Genomic DNA, 19,136 nt, shown 5'->3' on the forward strand with positions numbered 1-19,136 from the left:
GTCTTTTGATATACAAAGGCAGATCCAATACAAGTACGAAATGAAAAGCTCAATTTCTCTGCATAATAAAGTAGAGAGAATTGAAGGCCACCTGAAATAAAGCAAAAGTGATATTAAGAGGGTAGCTGAATCAGGAATGGAGGAGGCAGAAATGACCATGGAGCAAGGAAGACCCAGAGGAATTGGGTAATAGAGCCAATTTGATTTAAATTGCAAAAAAAGCAAGGTGACCTTAGCCAACATTCAGGTTATGTAATTCACCTCTCTTAACATGACGTACAGACTGAGCAGAACTTTCTCTCCACAGAATAAACATTGAGAACTGAGTCAATTTATCTTACTGCTTATAGAAATAGATTCGCAGAAAGGAGGCGAGATAATCATCTCTTTCTTATTACATGTTCACATATGTGGGCAAGACAAATCAAAATTAGCATATTAATGAAAATTGGCATAGTATATAATTCAAAAGAGATTCTGGGGCTTTCTTAATACAATTCCACTTTTGTAAAAATTTACTTTTTTAATTAGGGTTTAAAAATATTTTCTAGCTATAAAACAACACACTTTAGAAATATTTTTAAATCAACCATAATTTCCTCTTCCAGGAGAAAAATCAATCCTTACATATTTTAGCTTGGGGGCTATTTTTAGTTGCTTTGCTACTGATATTATAACTTTAAATAATACATTTAAATTCTAGCTTCTTAATTAGCCACTCTTTTTTAAAAATAGTCCTTTGAATTTGTTCTTTAAGGAGAAAAACAAAACAAAACAAAACTGACGTTCTGGACACTTGTGCTAGCTATAAGTTTTGTAAGTTATGCTGCTGTCTTGACATTTACCTAGATTTAAAAACAGGTACAGGAGCTCAGTAGGTTAAGCGGCTGCCTTTGGCTCAGGTCATGATCCCAAGGTTCTGGGATCAAGGCCCACATCAAGCTCCCTGCTTCTCCTTCTCCCTCTCGCCTATCACTCCTCTTGTTTGCATGCTATCTCCCTCTGTCAAATAAGTAAATAAAATCATTAAAAAAAAATAAAAACAGATATGGGGTGCCTGGGTGGCTTCAACAGGTAAGTGTCTGCCTTTGGCTCAGGCCATGATCCTGGGGTCCTGGGATTGAATCCTGAGTTGGGCTCCCTGCTCAGCGGGGAGCCTGCTTCTCCTTCTCCTTTGCCTCCCCCTCCCCTTGTTTGTGCACTCTCTCTCTCTCTCTCTCTCTGTGTCAAATAAATAAATAAAATCTTTAAAAAATAAAATAAAATCATAAATTCTTCTTTAGTCAGAACACAGCCATTTTCTCCTGTATGTGAATATGATTATTTAGCGTAATAAACCAGTACATGTAGTGTGATGATTGGGTCAACAGTAAATATCACTGCAGAATCAGTGCTGGAATTAAAACAGCTAGATTATAATGTAAACCGACACTGTCAAGTCCTGACACTAGAAGAAAAACAGAATAAAATTAAAGGTTCAAATAGCTTTGGATTTCTAAAAATGTCTTTATTTCTAGTTCATATCTTGTGAAATAATGTTTTCCCATATTTCCTCCCAAATTTGGTGGATATGTACACACATATGTACTGTTAACACAACTTCCAGGACATTTTTAGAGATGGTAAGAAAGACCTTATTTAGGGGGCCTAGCTTGACAGGGATGGGGCCACTACAGTGGAATCTGCAGTGGGACAGAGACTGGGCTTTTCTACAAATGCAGTGTGGAGAAGTGGTAGTCTCTAGTGGAGGAACAGGGTGTAGTCAGTGGGAAACAGAAGAGGAAACACCCGGGGCTCAGAGGGTTCCTGTTAAACCAACTTAACAAGGTACTTGCCAAAGGCTGCAGGGGTGTGGAGACATCACCTGGGGTAGAGGATAAGGAATCCCAACAGATACTGAGAGCAAGTAGGCATGAAGGATGAGGGGTTCTGGCTCAACTGACGGAGCAGTATTCTTGCTAAAATTGGACAATGCAGAGACAAACACGCAAACCCCAATGTCAGGGCCTTGTTGAGAAGAGAGCTTAGTCCATTTGGGTTGCTACAACAAAATACCACAGACTGGGTGGTTTTTAAACAAACACTTTTTTTTGTTTTGTTTTGTTTTTTTGTTGTTGTTGTTTTAATTCATGGATCTAAAGGCTGAGAAGTCAAGGATCAAGCCCCTCCCACCCCCTTAGGTTCACCTTAGGTTCAGTGTCGTGAGGACTTCCTGGCTCATAGATGGCCATCTTCACTATGTCCTCATGTGGTGAAGAGGGCAGAGGCAACACACTCATGTCTGAGACACTTTCCAACCCCCCCATCTCCTGATACCATCATCTCTGGGAAGGAGGATTTCAGCATATGCAGTTTTTAGGGGGTGGGGGCCCAAACATTTAGACCATACTGTGAGTTCAGGGAAGCTAGGGTGGTTCAGGAGAGAAGCTTTGTCGATACAGGTATGTGATAAAAAATATTCTAAGAGACTAGATGTAAAAAAATGCATATATTTATCCTCATTTATCCTTATTTGCTAATTTGAGTTAATATCTTAGAAATCATTTTCCCTCAGAATTTTGAAGGAATTGTTCCACTGATTTCTTCTGTCCAGTGCTACTGTCAAGAAATCATTGATCACCATATAAACCATGGATCGCTTAGTGATCTCTCACTATTTATGTAGCCAGCTTAATGTCTCTGGAGTGTTTAGGACTTTCGATAGTGTTTGAGGTTGGCCTGGTGTTCCATCATTCTCCTGCCTTGTTGGGTGGGTTACTCTAATCTGGGTCATTCTGTACCCTCTCACACCTTTATTTATTTCTCTGCAGGCCATCAAGTTTCTTTTTATGAATTTCCATATTCCTTACCAACTCATCTATTTCTTTCTTTCTTTATTTATTTTGGGAACTAGTTCTTTAGCTTGATCTTGCAAATCATCAGTCTGTTAAGTGGTATTATCCTATTATAACCCATTCACTTTCACTTTTAAGTTGGCAAAATATTTTTTTTTTTCTCTTTCCCAGACAATATTTTATGGTGTTTGTTTGGTCCCTTTTGGGAGCAATACATCTATAGTTTGTGATTTAACAACTCTTGAATCATTCTAATTCTTGATAAACTCCTCTGCTCATAACACACTGATTTCTCATAAAGGTCATTGGCTGCCTGGGAGTTTGAGGGCTGGCTTTGAAAAAAGGAAGGTATACACTGAACCATCCCATCTTCTGGCCCAAAGACATGAATAAGTCCAACCCCTACCTTTCACCCCAGGTCAGTTGCTTTTGCCTATCTTCATCATTTTATTTATTTGTTTGTTTGTTTGTTTGTTTATTTTGCTGTGAGTATACAGGAGGATGTTTTTAGGGAATAACAGACATTGTTCCTGATAAATCTGTATCTGAAGTGTGTACAAAGTTTCTATCAGGATGGGCCCTTTAAATAAATGTTGCCTTTGGCCAGTGATCCAGAATTATGAAGCCAGTCTTGGGTTGTGCGGTCTGTCTCCTCTAGTTCTGAATGAGTTTTTCTCTACACCTCTAACTACTGAGAATCACAGGGGGTTGAGACTGTGGTGGGTGGAAGCTGACAATTGGTCAGACTCTGAAACACAAGACAAATAAACAATGTATTCTTCACTTACCATATAATTTGGGGTTTTCTCAGTCCAAAAGTAAGTCAATAGCTTCTTTGCACTGGACCCCTGCCTCTTATACAAATTTATACCATAATTCAAATTCCAGTGACTATCCTTCTAAAGAGCTTAAATACTCCAAGGAAAACTTAACATTACAGTGCTAGTTTGGCCAACTTTTGATAAGAATAAAATTATTCATGAGAGGCTCTTTAGAACGGAATGGAAGTAAAATTCCTTTTATTGGCCTGTTTTTTTTTTTTTTATTGGAATGAGAAAGTTTCCAAATGAAATTCAAATACACAAATTGCTTCCTTATAAAATTCTTTAGCCAAGGCAATCAAAGTGTTTAGAACTATTTCACTTTAAATCACCACAAGTGACAATTTGAACTTAGTGGCTTCAGTCTACTCTTCTTCTCCTCCATCTTATGCATCTCAATTTTCTTGACCTCTCCCTCTTTCTGACCCTCCTGTTCCCTCAACTCGGCCAGGAACCCACAAAAATCAACGAATTCTTATATTCAAATCCCCTTTATAACAGACCAACTACCTCAAGGTGTTTTCAGCCTTGGTCTCACTCTGACCTGAGAGTTGGTCAAAGACTTTCAAAACCCTAAACAAGATAAATATTTACAGAGGGGATTTGGAGTGGCCCTAGGAACATATAATCTTGGCTATCAGTTCTCTACCAGTGGTTTCAGATGTTAATAGAAACCTCAGATTTGAAAGAAAAAGAAAAGAAAGACGGAAGGACCACAGAGAGTAGAAAGATACTGAAAAATTACAGAAAAATTCAGAGAGATATGGAAAAGCCTATGAATACTGGATACCACATTTTGGAGACTCTTTCAAAAATCTTTTCTTTCTTTCTTTCTTTCTTTCTTTCTTTTTCTTTTTTTGCACAAATAGATTGGGCACTAGTTCATTTCCAAAGCCTCCAGCAATGTTAGGGATGGGTTCTTTACCACCTTTAGACAGCAAGATGCAAGAGTAGATCCTGGAGAAAATGTGTCCTCAGATCTTTCCTTGCTTTCTGTGAATGACACTAAACCAGAAATAAGGGATTGACACAAAAGCAAGTTCTTGAGTGTAAAGCTCTGTTGTCAATCTCCTCACAGAACATCTTGACAGAATTTTAGAACAGGAGCAAAGACAAAACCAAACAGAACAGAAACCCTAACAATATACTGATGGCCTTACAGTTAGAGCAACTAGATATTGCCACCTGAGTCATAAAGCACCAGAGGAGGAATACGTCTTATAAAAATACCTTTAAGTAATATAAACAAAAGGACATTGGAAAAACAACTGCCCCACACTAGCTAAAAAACTGAAAGAGGAAAAAGTGGAGTAGGTCATTAATGAGGTTTATTCTCCTCTGAGGAAGAATCATAGTTCGATTTCCTTAAACTCACAAGGAGACATTTCTTTAAATATTAAAGACAGCCTTGCAAAACTGTTAATGATCAAGTAAGACAATCTCCACCATGAATTCTACTGCTGTCACACAAGCTGCCTTCAGCGGAGTCCTCAGACACCCCCGTGGCTGTCCCCAACAGACCCTTCCCCGCAGATTCCTTGCTTCCGTGACACTTCTTCTGCAAGCTCCACCGTGTGCAGCCCACTAAGCAAACGGAATATCCAAAAGAAATCTTTGTTTATCCTTGACTACTCTCCTGTTCATAATCTGCTTACTGCTAATGTGAATATTGAACTTTCAATATATTTGTGTTCAAATTGAGTACAACTTAAAGATCCTCACAAAGCATGAGACATGCTATGGGCAAAAATAAGTCTACTATGTTGTGTTGAGTCCCATCCAAGACTGTATGGTTTATTACTATGGATCTTGTTCTGCTTTCTTCATGTTGCTTTAGATTAACATGTAATTACCTGTTTAGGTCAAACAGGTAATTAATATCTCTTTGACTTTCCCTATGAAGTTCAACAGTCTGCCATGACAGTGATGTCCCAGGGACTTACCGAGGCATACTATCCCTTTTTACCACAGGTTGTTAACTAACACTATGAGCACCTTAGTCTTCTGTCTGATTCTCCCTTCAAGTAACATGCAGGGGAACTTTTGCTATACCCTAAAGATAAAGCAAACACTAAGATTCTCTCATTTAGTTCAACATATAGAGATGCCAAAAATAATGTACAATTTTATCAGAAGAAATATGTTCTATGGGTCATGATTAAGCCATGCTATGGCCTGAACGTGTGGATCTTCCCCAAAATTCATATGGCAAAATCCTAATCCCCAAGGTTGATGGTACTGGCAGATAGGGCCTTTGAGAGGTGATTAGGTCATAAAGGCATATCCTTATGAATGGGATTATTGCTCTTACAAGAGAGACCCCAAGGAGTCCTCTTCCTCCTTTCACCACATGAGGACACAATAAGAAGTCTGTAACCCAGAAGAGACCCCTCACCAGACCACACTAGCAGCCTGACTTTGGATTCCGGCTCTCAGAACTATAAGAAATAAATTTATGTTGATAATAAGGCACTAAATGTGTGATATTTTGTTATCGTAGGACAATCCTAAAGAGTTAAATATCTCCATCCTGATAGATTATAAATCACTCATACTTTTTTTTTAAAAAGATTTTATTTATTTATTTGACAGAGAGAGAGACACAGTGAGAAAGGGAACACAAACAGGGGGAGCGGGACAGGGAGAGGGAGAAGCAGGCTTCCAGCCAAGCAGGAAGCCTGATGTGGGACTCATTCCCAGAATCCTGGGATCATGACCCAAGCCAAAGGCAGACTCTCAATGACTGAGCCACCCAGGTACCCCATTTTTAAAAAAATCACTCAAAATTTTTTCTAAGCTATTAAGAGACAAGAGGTGTGCTAGGGTGTTACTAGCCATTGAAGGCAATTGGGGTCTCCGTTTTCTGGAGTCACTACATATGAGCGACATTATAAATCCTTGGTAATTTAATCTAAATATGAATGGTATTTTGTAATTTAAAATCAGGTTTTCAACATCTCTCCATTCTGTCCTTCTTAAGTATCATAAAACTTTACACATTTATTTGTACATGATCAATCTGGATAAACCCTTGGCATTCTGACCTAACTGCAAAGGAAGCTTGATATACCAATTTCTTACATCCGCTTTTCTTAAATCTAGGGGAAAATCCTACTCACTTTGTCTAAGGCCTGCAGTAGCAGTGACCAAATAGGTGAAGGCTTCTGCTGACTTAAATTTAGGGTGCCTCCTCAATAATATGGCCTCTGATGCTACCTATATAGTCCTTGCTGCTTACTGAAAATTCACCACATTTTTCAGTATGCAGGCTTAGTTCTTACAGATTTTTATTATTTTATCCTCCATACATTTCTGTCTGCTGTGATGACACTTTAAATCCTGTTGTTCTTCTTCCTTTAACCTTTAACTAGATCCATGACAATCTAGTCTCTAAGAAATGACTAAGCCTTGAACAGATATATTGGTGCCTAAAAACTCCAGATTTAACCTTGTTTGTTGTCAGGTCATATCTGAAGACTGATATAGGAAACACTCAGACAGGATATGCCTTAACAGATTTCAGGTTATCCCTAGAATATGAACCCCCGCCAAAGTAGAATTTGTTCAGACTGCAGAACCTATCATAGTCACCACAGATTGCCAATGGAGAAGAGAGTTGCTGTATGCACAGAAAACAAGTACGCTTTTGGAGTAGTCTACAATTTTGAAATTCCGTGGAAACAAGAGTTTAAGCCTCAGCAAGAAATAAAATAAAAATGGTCAATGTATTCAACAGCTGTATCTCTTCTTAAAAACTCATTTGATTCTTTTTACATAATTGGGCAGTGGGTTAAGTTCAACAATTAGCTAGTGACTAATAACTTGCCGCTAGTGAGTGATCAGTTCAGAAGAGCTAAACTTCCAATGGCTTATTGTAAAACACCATGAAATCTTACTGGATGTTTTCTCTTTTTAATTGTTTTCTCTTTTTAATTTAATTTTTCTCTTTTTAATTTTCTCAGGGTAGTCCCTGATACCTCTTTGTACATTTTGGACAAAAATTTCCCCCATTTAGCACAAGAAATCATGGAAAAATTGATTGAAGAGAAAGAAAAACTGAGCCTTGATTTTCATCCATAAATTTCACCTTTCCAAGTGATGACATTTTAAATGACATTCTGTTGTCTTCAAGCTACTTGCTAGTGTACGTTACAAAAGCCACAGCAAATAGGAAAAGTTCTAGATGGTAGCAGAGCTATAAATATCCTCAAGGTCGTAGAAATCTCAATTAAAGAATTCATGGGTTCAAAATAGGGGTTCTAGAGATACTTTCAAGGTGATACTTGGGTTTTTTTTTGTTGTTGTTGTTTTGTTTTTGTTTTTTTAATGGGAAGAATGTTGTGCTTACATCTGTAGTGGTCTTTCTGAGATCTTTAATATTTCCAGAAATATCATGAACATGAATCAAGGGAGCACCTGGGTGACTCAGTTGTTTAATAACAAATTATTGTAATCCTCTTATATGTATTTCTATGAGTCTTTTGAATTGAAGATGAAGCTGAGAATTAGAATCTACTTTTATTTGTTTGTTCACTTCTTTAACTGGGAAACTTCTGGCTCCTAAATTGGAAGTGGATTGCAACTCTGATCAAAAACTTATTCCTCATGTTTGTTGATGTTCTATACACATGTGTGATTTTCGGACTTAAATGTACAGTCACTAATCAGTGAAGAAATGAAGAAATGATTACTCAGCACACAATAGCAGCAAAAATAAGCCTAATGTTTACAGTAGTTGAAATGACTACCATTGGAAAGTGGAGGTACCATGTCTTGGCTTTTCAAACAACAGTTTTGTATTAGTCAGCTGGGTAGGGCTTTGAAACAAAATACCACTGACTGGGTGGTTTAAAGAACAGAAGTTCCTTTTCTCCCAATCCACTCCTTTTAAAGTTTCTAAGACAATGGATTATGCATTTCATCTTTGTTTAATTTTGGTAATTTATGAGTTTTGAAGATTTGGTCCAATTTACTAAGTTGTCAATATATGAGTGTAAAGTTGTTCACAGTATTTTTTTACCATCCTTTTAGTGGATGCAAGATGGAGTGGTAGCCTCTCTTTTGTTCCTGGAAATGGTTGTTTGTGTCTTAATTTAATCTGTTTCCATCTTTCTAGAAGTTTATCCATTTTATTGATTTAAAAAAACACTTTTTCAGTCCATTGATTTTCTCTCTTATCTTCCCATTTTAAGTTTACTTCTTTCGACTTTCTATTATTTCCATTTCCATATTGCTTGACATTTATTTTTCTCTACTTTTTATAGTTTCTTGAGATAGAAACTTAGCTATTAATTTGAGACTCCTTTTTTTCTAATATAAGCATATAGTGCTATAAATTTTCCTGATAACACTGCTTTATCTGTGATACACATATTTTAATGTGTTGACATTTGATTTCATTCAGTTCCATGTATTTGTTTGGCCTAAAGTAACTTTTGCTTTGCTTGATAAGCCATTCACACATGAAAGTTTAAATAATGGTATCAGGCTATGATTAGGTGACCAAAAAAACTACAGAGAGTATTCAGGTATCTCCTAATAATCCTTGCTAATAATTGCATTATTTTCAGTTTACAAGGTGTTATCTTTTATTTTTTTCTCCTAGTAAGAACATCTCTGTAACATCTTCAAGTAGAAATGTAATAAAGTTCAATATCAAATACTTTAACAGAGACCAAATTAACTATGTTTAAGATAAAAATTAGTTCTCATATAACAGTCTGCAGAGGGGTAACTGAGGAAAGCCCATGTTTCAACCATGGAAAAGAAAAAGAAGAATATGAACTATAATCTTCCTTGTATAGGCTTAAGTGAGAAGGGTCACAAGTGACCTGTTCATGTCCCTTTGGCCAGAGCTCAGACATGTGGCCATATCGAGGTGCAAAAGAGGCTAGAAACTAAATCTTTAACTGCAGGATCGGTTATATATCTATATATATAGATAGATAGATAGATTTATTTTGAGAATGAGACAGTGTGTGCTAGGGGAGGGGCAAACGGAAAGAGAGAGAGAGAAAATTCAAGCAGACTCCCTGTTGAGCATGACGCACCACTGGGGGCTCAATTCATGACCCTGAAATCATGACCAGAGCTGAAATCAAGAGTCAGACACTTAATGGCCTGAGACACTAAGATCCCCCTAGAAAACGTATGGTCAGTTCTATATATTTTTAAAATGTTTTTCTAACTGTCTCTTTAACTAAGGGATTCTTTAAATACATTTTGGTTAATTTCCAAGTGTTTGATTTCTCTTGTGTGTTTTATAATTAATTTCTGGTTTAATGTCTTCTTCTTCTTTTTTCTTTTATATTTTATTTATTCATTTGAGAGAGACAGAAGAGAGAAAGCATGAGCAGGGGAGGGAGGCGGAGGCAGATCGAGAAGCAAACTCCCCGCTGAGCTGGGAGCCCAACGTAGGGCTGCATCCCAGGACACTGAGATCACAACCCAAGCCGAAGGCAGCCACTTAACCATCTGAGCCACCCAGACACCTCTCCAGTTTCATTGTGATTTCACAATGGTCAAAAGAACACTCTGTATGTGATTCATTTAAAAAAAAAAAAATATATATATATATATAGAGTTGAAAGGCAATTGATGAATGCATATACTATTGTCTGAAGCATGAACAAAATGCTCTATATTTGGAAATTATGACTGAACCAGAAACTAATGTATAGGATATAAAAGTTTCAAAATATTCTTTAAAGTGTATGCTTCCCTCCCAAAATATCACCAGATAATCGGTGAGCAAAACAGAAAGGGCTGACACCACACTGAGAGCTGGGGCTCAGAAAGTCAGGGCCTTTGAGGTCTAGGCTTAAGTGTTTCAAGGTAAGGAATTCAACCTGGTGAATTACTGGGATTGCAAAAATTTCATGATATAACCGTTTAGGGTTTAATTGAACTGGTGTCCATACAAGAAAAAATATACCAGTTAGTTAAAACTTTCCCTAATAGAAATCTCCAGGCCCAAACTTTACTGACATCAAGTGTTAAGTCCTCTGAAGGGGTAAAGCTATTTTAGAAAGACTATTTAACCAGATTGCAGCATTTCTTAGGCTTCCTTAATTGCCAGTGGTACCCACAGCCATCCCTGACTACGGGAGAATGTAGGAAGGAAACCATTTTTATCTGAGCATTATAACACTCTTCAAAAAAATAATTGTTTTTAGGGTCTCCTGGGTGGCTCAGTTGGTTAAGTGTCCCACTCTTGATTTTGGTTCAGGTCATGAACTCAGATCCATGAGATTGAGCCCCATGTCAGGCGCTGCACAGGGCATAGAGCCTGGTTAAGATCCTCTACCCCTCTCCCCTCTTAAAAAATCATTTTCACTTAAGGAATAAGGTGAAAATCTATACCACAATTCTCATTAGAAACCCTAAATTTTCTCAGTCAATCCTATAAATTATCTATGAATAAAATCCATCAAAGTGAAATTAATTTTTAAAAATCCAGAGCGCATGAAAGAAACCAATAGCATTCTAACTACAGTGTTCACTGATTGCATACTACCAATTCATAAGAGGTTTAGTGACAAAAAATACATCTTAATTCACCTGATAAATTTACACCAATTTGTATAATATAACTAGGCCTTTATTTATATCAACTCAATGGAAATTTAGAGGAAAGCTTGATAGTGACGTTTAATAAACAAAACACTTATTTAGCTTGATAAGTTAGATACTTAAAATCTACTTTACAAAGAACTCCCTTCTATAAACTTTAGAAAAGATTTTAACTAAGTGAAATACTAGTAAATATTCTTTCAACGATAGGAAAATAAACAAAAAAAAAAACACAAAAAAAATGATTCATTTAGAAGTTGGGCAAAAAGAAGCATAAAGAAACATTTCACCAAAGAGGATACACAGATGGAAAATGAGTACATGGAATGGGCTTATTAGATATTAGGAATTCCCAATTAAAACCACAATAAGATGTCACAACATGCCTAGTTCCAATGGCATACTTATAAAATACTTTGTTCAAAGCACCAAAATGCTCTTGAAAACGCCAAGAAAACCACTCATGTTGTAGTGTGAATGTAAAATGTTACAGCCGTTCTGAAAAAGTGTAAGGAAGTTTCTTATACAAAGTAAATGTGTAACCCCAAAATTAGCCCTTTGGACATTTATCCTAGCGAAGTGAAAATGTATACTCACACCAAAACATGAGCGCAATGTTCATAACACCTTTATGTGAAACAACTCCAAACTGAAAACTCACAAATCCTATGACAGATAAGTTGTTAAACCGTCAGTGGTACATCTGTACCATAGAAACTTCCTCAGAACTTAAAGGAAGGAACAATGGATAGAAGCAGAAACTTAGATATACCATAAAGGAGTTTCACAGAGTGAAAAAAAATCCTCCTCAAAAACGTTACATAGACGATTTCATGTATACAACATTTAATACACACAGAAATACAGGCAGGAAGAATTCCTTGGATTTTACTCGTTGCCAGGAGGTGGGGAAGGAAAGGGAGTAAGATGGTGGCAGCTCTAAGAGAGTAGCAGAAGAGATCTTTCTGGTGATAGACATGTTCTAGGGGTGTCTGGGTGGCTCAGTGGGTTAGGCCTCTGCCTTCGGCTCAGGTCATGATCTCAGAGCCCTAGGATCGAGCATCATATCGGGCTCTCTGCTCAGCGGGGAGCCTAATTCCCTCTCCCTCTCTGCCTGCTTCTCTGCCTACTTGTGATTTCTGTCTGTGAAATGAATAAATAAAATCTTAAAAAAAAAAAAAGGAGAAAGAAATATTCTGTATTTGTGATGGTGGTCAAATAAATCTACACTTTTGATGAAACTGCACACACATCAGTGCTCGTAATATTGGTAAAATCTGAATAAGGTGGGTGTGGTGAATCACAGTCAGTTTTCTGGCTGAAGTATGGTAATATAGTCCACAAGATGGCACCGTTAGGGGAATCTGGGTGAGGGCTATGTGGAATCTTTCTGTATTATTTCGTATAGAACTACCTGTGGCTCTATGGTGATTTTGGAGGAAAAAAATAAAAAGTAAAAAACTATTCAGAAAAATTCTAAGCAATGCATTTTCTGACTCAACTGTGAATTAGGATGTCCTGGACTGGGGAAGCCCTTTTATAAAAGAGCGGAGCTGGAGCCTTTGGACGTATATTACCTGGTTCTCAGCTTCATAATATTCAAGGTACCAGTTTGTTTGTTTGTTTTATGTTTAACTCATTCTTCCAGATCATTCATTTAATTAATGAGTTCATTACAAGCTAGAATTCTACAACCAAAATGAAGATATTTGAAGTTCAGTGAACATTTATACCATGAAAAGACTGAAGAACTTAATTTACTGCCCCATTATATATCTATCCATCTCTCTGAAAATCTTATCCTCTGCCAATTGATGTTGTCAAGAGCTACCTTGAAGATTTACTAATAGATATAAAATAAAACCTCTTAAGAAATTAAGATATACAAGGCACGCAGTAAACACTTGATAAGTGGTGGTATTATTGTCTTATTTGTTCTATATCTGTATTGCCTTCCTTAAAACTGTGCTCATTTCTTATTCTGCTTTACCTTTAGGATACAGAATACTGGTCTACAGGTCCATGATAGATGAAAGGTAGATAAGTAGATGATTGGTAATAGATGATGATGATGATAGATAATAGATAGAGTCATGTAAAGTGCCAAACTTTTCTTCATTTTTCAATGACTAAAATCATATTTGAAATGAATGAAATCTACATTAAGTAAATTTCTTAATCCTCAGTTTCCTCATTTCTAAATTTGACATATAACAGTAGCAATTACCTCTTAAGCAGTTTGTGATCATTCAAGGTGATGTTGACTATAATTAGCATAATCTCAGCATAAGGCAAAATAAAATTAGCAATTTTATTATGATTAGAATTAACACACAAAAGTAATTTGCTAACAATTATAACTATTGTTTTGTTCAAGATCCAGTTTTTTATGTACCTGTTTTTTCTATTTGCCATTTTGCAAAAACATTCCTATGGATTCTGTACACTTGAATTTTGTGGTTTGGATTTCCAGATTGGATGGCATTCACAACATCTCCTTCAAAAATACGGAGGCCAGAGCCAACCTAGGTTAAAAGTTTTATTGAACTACATAGAAGATTCTGGACAATTTTGAGAGTCACTTACTGATTAAATAATTCACAAATATTATATTTTCTGGCTCATAATAATCTAGAAACCAGAGATTTAAAATTATATCAAAGAAAAAAAAATGACTGTTTCCTTGGATTAAAAGCAAGTATAATAAAGATTCACAAAAACTGAACATCTGTATTTAAAAATCACTCATTGATTTTATCCTAGTATTTGCCTCTTTCTTTCATTGCCCAGATACAATAACTAGACATTAACAATGAATTATCATTTATTTATTTTTTAAAAATCTACATCCATAAGCAGATAATGTAAAGGATAATGAAGAGCCATGATCCTCCAACTCTACTGAGTATTAGAAGCACTTAGACAGCTTTCAAAATTCCTCAGGCTTTTTCATATCCCAGACGAATTAAACTTGATTCCTTAGGATGGGATCAGGCATGGGCAATTTGCAAAACTGTGAGATGGTTGTAAAGTGTGCAGTAATGCTTGAGAACCTCTGATATAAAGAACATTGTTTTCAGAACTGATTTCAGCTCCAAAGTAGGCAGAAATAAGCTTCTTACTCAAATTAATGAAAAAAGAAAAGCAGATGCCAATTTTGCCTCATTTAAAAACAAGGCAGTGATATCACACTAGGAATTCAAGAGAGGAGTCCTGGCCAGGAGTGACCAGTAATTGAAAAATTCAATAAAGCATTAAATGTAATTAATTTCAGAGTTGAAGATCTTAAAACTCTAGATTGGAAAGTGATAGGTATGCCAGAGGCTGATATAATTCAATGTTAGTGCCTTTGGGCTTCTGAACTTGCAAGAAGCAGGTTTGCCCAGAGTACTTTTATAGAAATAAAAGACTTTTAATTATTACAAACCTGTTCATTCGTTGCCTTCTTATTGCTGCTACAGAGTGCAGTGAAAGGATCTGTGAATTTAGGTACTTTTTACTTGACGTATTTATAGAGGAAAAGGGAAAAAATAATTGTTCTGCTGAAGGATAAGACCAATACAGTTTTCTCAGGTGCTGATAACAACAACAACAAAACAAAAGACATCCCCAAGATTTATTTTCTTATCAAGTTTAAATATTGCTCTGTTGCTTTCTTGACTTTTATCACTGAATTTTCCCCTACATGTGTGTTTGTTAAAATATCGAGTTTATTATGACGTATAGTCCATGGTTTGTTTGTTTGTTTGTTTGTTTGTTAAGATTTTATTTATTTGACAGACAGAGATCACAGGTATGCATACAGGCAGGCAGAGAGAGACGGGGAAGCAGGCTCCCCGCTGAGCAGAGAGCCCAATGCGGGGCTCGATCCCAGGACCCTGAGACCATGACCTGAGCTGAAGGTAGAGGCTTAACTCACTGAGCCACCCAGGTGACTCTAGTCCATGATTTTTGTTGTTGTTATTGTTGTTTTTAAGTTCACATATATTTGATTAAGAGAAAAAACAGCTACTTAGTTTGAGAAACAGATTATGATCAGCCTCTTCATTGACTCCTTATTACATTCTGCTATCACTTCCCCTTTCCATCTTCCCAGTAACTGTTAATGTTCTTGAAATCTGTGATAACTATTTCCCTGATTTTCTTATAGAGGACTTTGGTACCTCTAACTGTATTGGTCAGTTTTTTTCCTGCTTTAAAACTTTTCTTAAAACAAAAACAAAAACAAACCAACCTTTTCTTCAATGAAAATGTAATTCATGAATCATTCTGTGACCAATATGTCCTGCTCAGGGTTGTGTTTATGACATTTACCATTTCAGTGGTAGTTCAGCAATTTGCTCTCTTGTGTAGTATTTCACTGTACAAGCACAACTACATTGATTATTTAATTTTAACATTAATAACCATATTCCCATTGCTTTTGCCTTTATGAAAAATTGTATTTTATACCATACACAAAAAAGAAAATAGAGATGGATCATAAACCTAAAAGTAAAAGGCAAAAATAGAATTCTTCCAGAAGAACATGGGGGGTGGTGTCTTCATGGTCTGAAGGTAAGGAAATATATATTGAACAGAACATAAGAGCCATGAACCATAAGGTATATTAAAAATAACAGTAAAAAATGAAAGTTAATCACTAGAAACTACAATAAAACAATTGATAAATTAGACTACATTAAAATTAAACATTTTCATTCATCAAAGGACAAGAATTGACCTTACTTTCTATTTCAAAAATCAAAAACAAAAACAAAGCTAGGCAAAATATTCTGTATTTTAGTCTAGATGGATATATAGAGTTAGAGAAATGTATACACATGTGAAACAAAGCTAAATTTTATCCATTTTTATTTCATGTAAATAACTAAGCCCTAACCAACTTCATATAAATAAACTAAATTCTTGTAATAACTATAAAGTCATTATGTAAATACTAAATATAAATAACTAAACACTAACTTCATGTAAATAAACTAAACTAAATCCCTGTAATAACCGTAAAGTTATTAACTTTATACTTTTGCTGTAGTATTTAAATGAAACCTATCTCCTCTACTCATACTTCTGACACCAAGCATGTGAAGGGGGTTCTAACACCAGGCAATTCTCCAATTCTCTGAACACCAACCAGGTGTCCAACAATTCAGTCTGGCACTACAACTCAGTGCATTTCCTCCAGGTGAAAGGCCAGTTCCACAAGACTTCCCCCCCACTTCCAGCTCCAATCACAAGTAGTGGATCTGCAGGGTCCGCACATCTCTGCCCAACTTGGCTACAGATCAGAGGTTACTATGATCTCCTCCTCACATTCAGTAATTTACTATAATGACTTACAGAACTCACAGTGACACACTCACCAGTTTCTTATAAAGAATATAATAAAAGATACAGATGAACTGATAGACAAAGAGGTACAAGGACAAAGTCTGAAAGGGTTCCAAGCACAGGAGATCTTATCTCCCCAGAGTTGGGTGCACCACCCTCCCAGTCTATAAATGCACTCAGAAGACAGGAGGCTCTTCAAATCTGATTGTTTTGGGTTTCTATGGAGGTTTCGTCATATAGACATGATTGATTATTAACTCAGTCTCCAGCCCCACTGTTCTCCTTAGAGGATGGAGGGTCTGGTTGAATGTTACAGACTTCTAACCATAGCTTGGTCTTTCTGGGGACCAGCCCCCATGCTAAAATTCTTCAGGAACAAAAAATCACCTCATTAGAACAAAAGCTGCTCCTATCACTCAGGAAATTTCAAGGAATTGAGGAGATTTGTATCAGGAAACAGGGTCAAAGACCAGCTATTGGACAAGAAAATGCTCACAGCTTCCCCAAATCAGGAAACTAACGGGGTTTTAAGAGCTGTGTGTCAGGAACAAAGGACAAAAAACAATTATAGATTTCTTATTATTTCAGAGTATTCTTTGTGCAGGAAGATACTCTTAATAAAATTTTAAAAGTTGTCTCTCTTTCCTAGTTGGCTAAGATGTTGTCATTATAGGATGTTGCAGTTCCCTAAATGTTTCCTCTGCCTTAGTCATATTACCAAACCAGCTAATGTGATAAATCCTATCAATTGTGTTTTAAACATTAAACTCATCTTGTAATCCTGGGATAAGTCTAATTTTGTCATGAGGTATTATATTTTTTAAGTGAAATTTGGCTGACAATACTTTATTCAGAATTTTCTCTTCCATGTAATTCATGTAATCAGATTGTTATTTTCTTTTTTATGCCTGTGAATTTTGATATCAAGGTTATACTAGCTTCACAAAATGTGTGAGAAAGCACTTCCCCTTTTTCTCAAATCTGAAAAAAACTATATGTTAGGAGCTTTAAATTACTTGTGTTTTTTTAGAGGGGGTTGGGGTAGAGGGTGAGGGAGAGAAAGAATTTTAAGCAGGCTCCATACCTAGTGTGGAGCCAGAGGTGGGGCTTGATATCATAACCCTGAGATCATGACTAAAGCCCAGATCAAGAGTGAGATGCTTTACTTGTATATTAAATTATGAAATTATTGGTATCTTGAACATGGCCATTGGTGCCAGATTGACAAGGCACTACTTACTGAAAGCCAGCAGCCATGGAGAAGTTAATTTCACTTCTGGCCCCCATTCCTTCATTAATTAAATGAGAATAACAACATTTATTGTAAGTATAATGCACATTTTCCCATCTTTTCAGTACAGGTATGCAAAAAGTCTCACATTAACCATAATAGCTTCCTAAATTTTATAAACTACCATCACTTAATTTTAAAATATAGAATTACTAAAACAGACCTTGAATTCTTACTATGTCATTTCTCAGAATGTATAGGGGTATCTCATATGAGCCACTAACCATCTCAAATTTTTCTCTTCTTGCCTTCCCTTTGGCATTGTTTGTCTTTAAGGTAGACAAAGTGGCATTACACTCCCAGGTAGCACCTGATATGTCATCTCTAAGGTTTGCAACAAAGGTTGATTTATTAGTGTTCCTGAGGAGATGAGAAACCTCCCAGGAGATGAACACGGTGCTATGTTTCTTGAAATTCTCTTTGTGCTGAAGTCATATCAGTTTCCTCATAGAAATGAGAAAAAAAAATTGTCTTTTTTCTTTACATCAATGACACCATAAAAGATCTGAGTCCTCCAGGAGCTTCATATAAACACATTATTACTTTTCCCTGAAAATCCTCTCCTGATCCTGAGGAGAAAGCTCACATTGCTTCCTTACTCCACTCTTTAGCTATCTCTGTTAAGATGTTAATTGACCCAAAACCCAACAGTGCAAAATCAAATATTCTACAGTTAATAATATTTGTCAAAATGAATTTCTAACTTGAACCATTAGAAGTTTAAATTCTACTTTAGGCTCCAAAATTCACTTTCCTGCTTAATAGAGAACTTGTGCATAAAGCCCATCATTAGGTGACTGGCCCAATGAGGGAACTCAATCAACCTTTGCTGTCATTGATGTCATAAATATTACTAAGGACTATGGGGAAAGAAATTCAAAATATGGAAGTCAATATATTTTTTTCTATTTAGGAATTATAGTTGGAATGGTTTAGGAGTCTAAAAGATTGATCAGATTTCAAGTAGTTTTGTCCAAACAAACCATCGCAGAAGCAGTCACCTCCATCCTTCAGAGCATCATTTAATCTATTTTAATCTTCATTGCTCACTCCGTATTTACATAGATTCAATCACCACAGGCCCATTGTAGAGCAGCCATTTTGTCAAAATTTTAGTCAGATTGAGAGTATGGAATGATGAGACATTAGTGGTAAGATGGGTTTGTTGGAATGTAACTCTGCTGGGGCCAGTTCAGGAAGTGTCATCCCCATAAGAACTCATTAGCTTCACACAGAAAGGGCCCTGGTCTCAAGCTGCAGACTGGAACATTGGTCTCAGCCAGCCTT

This window comes from Neovison vison, chromosome 4 (genome assembly GCF_020171115.1).
Source record: "Neovison vison isolate M4711 chromosome 4, ASM_NN_V1, whole genome shotgun sequence".
Lineage (NCBI taxonomy): Eukaryota > Metazoa > Chordata > Mammalia > Carnivora > Mustelidae > Neogale > Neogale vison.